Source organism: Camellia sinensis, chromosome 2 (assembly GCF_055761805.1).
Source record: "Camellia sinensis isolate YWXY chromosome 2, ASM5576180v1, whole genome shotgun sequence".
NCBI classification, from domain to species: Eukaryota; Viridiplantae; Streptophyta; class Magnoliopsida; order Ericales; family Theaceae; genus Camellia; species Camellia sinensis.
The window spans coordinates 34,577,894-34,584,901 of NC_138962.1; positions in this window are offsets into that span (position 1 = coordinate 34,577,894).

Sequence of the window (7,008 nt, forward strand, 5' to 3'; positions counted from 1 at the left end):
TGTGCTTATATGATATAACTGCCTGAATGCCCGTGGGTGAAGGGTGGGTTATTTGAATTGGAATAAATCATCAACTGTTTGTTTTAAGCCCACTAGATAGTGGCAACACCATCTTTTCTAAGCCCACCCGAGGGTGGCAAAATCTGCATTTTGAGCCTACTTGCGAGTAGCAAACCATCTTTCAAAAGCAAACATGAAATGTCTTGTTCCAATTTGGGCGACCCAGTCTATACTTGTATGCTGTGCGCATCACATAGTAACCTAGGCTAATAACCGGAATAAGAGCATACAATGTTTTCAAAAATAGATATCATGGTTAGTAGAGGCCGGTCTATGACCGGGCGAGCGGGGGTGCTCACGAAGTGACCTTCCCCAATCGTACCCAAGTTCCCGAGCCGAGGCAACTTTGGTGATGACGGACACGTGGCCTTTTGGCACCGAGTCAGGGTTTCCTAAATTTCCCAAAAATAAAATATTTAGGTGGCGACTCTGTATCTGGCAAAGCAGTCCATGTTTGGCACTTCTTTCAAAAAATCAGTTTTTCTCAAAAACGATTTGCCGGATTTGGACTCTTTGGTTCAGACTTAGAACCGTGACTACAAAAAATCGAGTCCGAGCTGTAGCGAGGTCCCCCCGCGGGCTTGTCTACAGTTTCTGGCGACTCCGCTGGGGATTTAGAGAACTTGACTCGAACTCTTGATATCTGTTTTTGACTACACTTGTGTGTTTCTTTGCATTGCATTTGCATTGGTGCGCCTAGGACACCGTGTTTGCCATCTGCTATTCCTGAACGGTTTGCCGGAGGCTTGTCTTGTTAAGGTATGACCATAAGGCTGACCGGTTGTGGGCTCTGCCAGTATGGGAACACAAACCCCGGTTTTACCGGGGCACCCTTTTTGACCATTCGACCTAGTGCATATTCGGATCCATAGTGACCATTCCAAACTAGGACAGGTTGCTTACCCGATATAGGTTGTTTGAAACCGCTGCGTGCGTAGTAAAACCCTAGCTCCTGACAAAATACGACAGGGAAACCCTACCCCAACATAGGGGTGTTTTGGCTCTCACTTATCTGTTATGTGCTTTAGAGTGCGTCTCTACAGGAATGCATGTATCAGTGTATGAGTTTGGGCGTCAGGCCTGCGGGCACCAGTTTGCGAATTTTGGCATCAGGCCTGCGGGCATTACTATCAGTACTTGGGAGTCAGCTTTACCCGTGGGTATCAGACTCAGATTTTGAGGCCGAATTTTGGGGCAGAATTCAGTAGAGAGCACACTCATTCAAATAGGTTCATATCTATTCAGGTGGAATCAGGCTGAGATGCTGTCTGTTTTCTCTTTTGCAGGGTAGTCTGGGAACCATAGCTTCAGAAGGCTCCGATATCCCCTGAGGTTCATCGAACTTGTGCTGATAGACTTTGTCAGGTCAGAGATTCAGTTCAAGGGTAATCAGTGTTCTTTCGCTGAGGCAAGGTAAAGAAAAGCCGGTCAGGACTCATATGTTCATCTAATCCGTCAGTCGCCAGTCACATCACCTTTGTTCAGACTCAGCAGGCCGTGATGGCACAAGGTTCGGAAGAGTTTGCGGCCGTGACAGCAGCGCTAAATCAGGGAACTACCATGCAGGCTGAGACCAGTATTGAAACGCAGCGCCTATCTGGGGCATCTGCCTCACATCCAGCTTTGGGGCCCCAGCCGAACTTTGACCCAATTCCGCCAGTTGAAGACTTGCAGTGTCTGAATCCTCGAGAAGGGTTGGCTCAAGCTCAGGTGCTCAGACCCCTGGTGCAGCCTAATGAGAGAACTCAACCCTTTCATGTTGATGAGTTCAATCTGACAACAGTGAAAATTGCAAACCTTGAGAAGCAATTCAAAAAGGTACAGGGCCTTAACTCCATTCCTGGCATTGAGGATGGGCACACCGAGGCTGCCATCCGGCTCCCAGACAGATTCAAAATGCCATATATCGACCGTTTCGACGGGTCTGGAGATCCAATGGTGCATATCCGACTTTTCTTAGATGTCCTGAAGCCGATGGGTCTGACTAAGCCACAGAAACTCTCTCTGTATGGAAGAACCCTGTCGGGTGTAGCAGCTACTTGGTATACCAAATTGGAGGATACAGTGAAGCAAAACTGGGAAGAACTGGCTGCGGCCTTTGTCGATCAGTATTCCTACAATACCCAAGTTGAAATGACCATCCAAGAGCTTGAAGCAACCCGCCAGAACCCAACAGAGCCTTTTGTGGAATTCATTGCAAGGTGGAGAGCAAAAGCAGCACAAATGACGGATCGTCGCCCTTCTGAGAGGGATCAAGTGCAGATGATGGTCCGAAACCTCGAGCATGATATGTTGCAAAAGTTGATAGTCGCTCCACTATTCACTTTCAAAAATTTGCGTGAACTGGGGGTTCAAGTCGAGAATGCGTTCAACAGCGGGATCATTCCCAGGACAAGGGAACTGACAAAGAAGGTGATTTCAGGGAGTACCAATGCTGGTAGTAGCGCTATTCCCAAACCCACCGAAATCAATACAGTCGCCACAGCCGACCCTTTTGCCAAACCAAGCCTACAAACAGCTGGCCCAGCCCGAGCTCAGGGCAGAACTTTCGCCCCCCTCTATAGGAGCCTGACTAGCACACTAAAAGCCTTGATGGAAAAAGGGCATCTCAAACCCCTCGATCCTCAACCTCTTCCCGACCCACTCCCAGCCAGACATAACCCCGCCAAGTATTGTATGTACCATCAGCAGCGCGGTCATGGCACCGACCGTTGCTACCGCCTTCGTCATGAGGTCCAAAATCTCATCGACAACCGGACGATCGCTCCACCTTCAGATGCCAATGACCAAACATCTCCTGCCTACCTCAATCACATCCACATACTGCCATCCACCTTTGACCCCAGCATATACATCACCCCGGCCCATCTACCCAAGCCTGAGGTGTTTATCCCAGAAAGCATGGACTTATGCATGATGGGTGCACCTGAACCTCAACCATCTCAAACCCGTGAACCCATTACTTCTGAGTTGATGGGAATGATTAAAGATCTTCAAAAAACCGTGACGGATCTGGCCTCCGGGACATTGGCTCCATCATCGACCACACCACATACCGGGAACTTCATGTCAGAAGACTCCCCGATGTTGGGACGGGCTGCATTTGAGGAAAGCCAATCCCTTGGCGGAATGGAGGTGAGTGGGAGGAACAAGATAGCGGCGGACATGGATCCCCATGAACATCTTCTGTTGGCTGTTGAGGCTTTGAAAGCCGAGGGACTGAACAAAGAGCAAGTCCTCGCAGTTGTTACAAAAACTGTGGATGACACTTTCGCCACTCAGAATGAGAGCAGTCTGAATCAAGAGGCAAGCCAGGGGAAGGGCCTTTGTACGAGGAATGTTCCTTTCAGCCCTAATCCTCCACTCGGAAGAGATCGGCAAACCAGGCCAGCACCTACCAATCCCTTTGCTGGTGCGTCCAGTAAAAATCCACAAGCCTTGAAGTACCAACCCCGAGGTCGGAGGGTCTTCCATGCCCTCTATATGCCTTTGTCCAAAGCTCTCCAAATCCTTGTTGGACAAGGCCATCTCAAACCCCTTGAGCCTCGGCCTCTCCCGAACCCTCTTCCGGCTACACATGATACTACCCAGTACTGCGCGTACCATCAACAAACTGGCCATACTACCAACGCCTGCTTCCATCTTCGCCATGAAGTACAGGATCTATTTGACAATGGGGTCATCCCCGCACCAGGTCCTGCAAAGTCTATCGGCACTTGATCAGTGAACTTGTAGGGGATAATGTGATGTGATTGGAGGGATGAACCACCTGATGGCAGCGCTCAGTTTACTCCAGATATGGTGGATGGCATGCACTGTTTTGAGCATTTGCGAATGCCGGTTTCAGACTCGGGTATTGGGTCAGTCTTGTTGATTTGTTTTGAGTCTGTCTTTTTGTTTTGAGTCAGTCTCTTTTTTATTTTGGATCTGTCTTGTCGTATCGAGTCAGTCCTATTGTACAGGAGTCGGGTGATTCCGGGGGGTGTTACCTCGGGCGTCACCATTTTGTTTTGTGTTTGTCTTTTCGTTTTGTTTTGAGTCTGTTTCTGCCAGGGAGCCAGTTGTGCCGACAGATTTGAATGAAACAGCAGTGGTTTTTCATGCTTTGTGCTTGCTTCTGCTTTGTGCTAGTTGTGACGGAATCTGAATGAAATGGCAGTACATACCACCTGTTCTCTTGTGCCCCAGAATCATTGCATCGACCTAAGTTTTCCAAAACTTTTTGAACACTGCAGTGAAAACGAAGAGGAAGGAATTCCTCGGGATTTGCAAAACTTTGATCAATTGAGAGAAAGAGAGGCGTGCCAAGCCCTCAATGAATGAAATCATGCTTGTTAGCGTGAGTACTGAGAAGGACCCTGGTTTGATCCAGACTGGTTTCACACTGCCTTCAGCGCGAGCAATTTGTCGCTTTCTTAAAAATTTTCAAAATCAAAATATTTTGCGCGGTCTTGCGAAGACTTGTGTGGAATCGCTCTTGAGATTGTGCAGCCTAGGATCGCTCTCAGCATCGAGACTCAACCCCTTTGCTTCCAAACCTAGAACTTGAAATCAGAAGGTTCGATGGTCAACTACGATGTGAGGCCTGTGTGGCTAGATTTGAAGCAGCCCTCGAACAAGAGGCACCAAAGTCAGGTCAAGAAGACCAGATCTCATCAGAAGAAGCTTACAAAAGCAAAGCAGCAGCCATTCTCCTGGATTCAGATGACTCCAGGATCACAAAACCATTTGGCATGGACTTGTTATACTTTTACCCTTTGAGAGGCTCGCTGGGCCGAAAACCCGGAAGGGCGACCCAGGCAAAAGTTAGAGCAAGAGAAAAATACAAAAAAGAAGCAAAAAATGCAAAAAGAAAAAAAGAGAACAAAAAAGAAAAGATGCGAAGAAAAGAACAAAAAAAGAGAAGAAAAAGAATTGAAAAGAGAAAGAAAGAAGAACAAAAGCTCGCAAGGTCGAAAACCCGCAACGGGCGCCTTGGCAAAAGTTAGAGCCTAAAAAGGAGAGGTTAATACCCGAGTGTACCTTAACCCCGAACTACGTAAGGCTTGATTCCCATCATTGGGATACGTAGGCAACTTCATTCTGAAGTCCAGCTCTAAAACATTTCAAATTCGATCATGTCTATGTAATGGTTCTGATAATCTTCACCTTCTCTGTATCCGAGAGTTCGGTTGCAATCATCGCTCTGAGGACCGACTACAATACACTACGGTGCCATTCAGACAAGGGGCAACTTTCCGTTGCCATTCAATGCACCGCGGTGTCATTCAAACAAGGGGCAACTTTCCGTTGCCATTCAATGCGTTGCGGCGCTATCCAAACAAGGGGCAACTTTCCGTTGCCATTCAACGCGCCGCGGTGCCGTTCAAACAAGGGGCAACTTTCCATTGCCATGCAGTTCCCCTCAAGCAAGGGGCAATTTTCCTTTGAATCCGAGGTTGTGCATCTCGAGAGTAGGTTCCGTGCTCGTTGAGCAGTGGTCGTTTGCAAAAATAGTTTTTGAGAATTTTTACTGAGGTTGACTAATCTTCTTGAAAAGTACTCATTTTTTTTTTTTTTTTTTTTTTTTTTTAAAAAAAAAAAAAAAAACTGGACCATTTCTCGGACCCAAAAAGGGAAAACTTTCAGTGCTCACAGCCTAACTTGCATGATTTTAAATCAGAAAATTGAACAAGCATGTTAATCTAACTCTCATTTTGGTCAAATTTTTTTAGGAGAAAACTAAAACAAAAAATGGTCAAAATGATGAATTAGGGGCACAATTGGGTCAGGTGTTCTGTCTTTCCCACCGTCAGCATACTTGCCAAGAAGGGCACTCTACCTGCCAGAATAGGGCACAACTGAAGTTAACAACAAAGGACAGAAAGCTCTCACATCCTCCAAGCAACAAGGTATCAAGCAAAGTGCGAAGCACGAACTAGAATGGGGCAAGATATTCCACTTCGTCATCTGGACAGATCTTATCACGTCCAAGCTCCCCAGCAAAGCATCGTCAACCGATGTCAGCTGCAGATTTGCTACACACCCAATTGTAGCGCAGCCCTTCTTTGGAAGAAATTCACTGTTGTGAACGAGAATCAAAAGCTGGTAGAATACCAGGGGTAAGGGCCCACGACTTCCTGTTTATCCATCAACCACCCAGGGGAGGGATAAAAAAAAATGAGAGATTGAAGAATAGAGAGATGTGCGATGAGAGAAAAAGTGAGAAAAGGGCTTTTTCAGAAAAATAGAGCTTGAGGGCCGAGTGACGTGAGGATCACAAATGAGAAAGGGTGGGAAACAATACCCGGGGAAACAGGCTCCATGTGCACATTTGAGTCTTGTGTTTTATTTTGTCTGTCTCGATTCTTGTTGTGAGTCGCTTCGAGTGTTACTCGATGTGTTTAGGTTGTTTACCTTTTGTTTTCCGTTTCGGAGTCCTTTTCACTGTGTGCGGTCGTAGGCTCAATACCCGGTTAAAAACTCATTTCTCAATTTCAAAAAAATCATCTTGTGCTCCGAGCGCCGTGCCGTCCTCCACATCTGTGCAAAACAAGATTCATTCTTTCATAAAACCGCAGGGTTCAGCCCAGGTCATGTCAGAACAGCAAAACCAGGACCTATCTGAAGCTATATGGGTTCAGGACTGCAAAGCAAAGCAAAAGAGGAAATGTTGAGCATCTGAGCGTGTTTCACCTTCAGAAAATTCTGAGATTGCATTCCATATGTACCTCTTCAGGCCTTGCCAGTGCCCCGAAGAACGAGTATGCCTCTACTCCAAGCTTAAGCATGCTTCAAGTCAGAACGGCAATTAAAGCAGCAACAGCAGATGTTATCTCTTGCCAATTTGAACAGGGTGTGCCCTTTTTGAGCTGAGTGTGTTGCAAAGTCCTCTAAGAGGTAAATCAGAGGCACCAGAGTATATATTTGATACTCCTCTACTACATAGAATGTGAATTTTCATATACA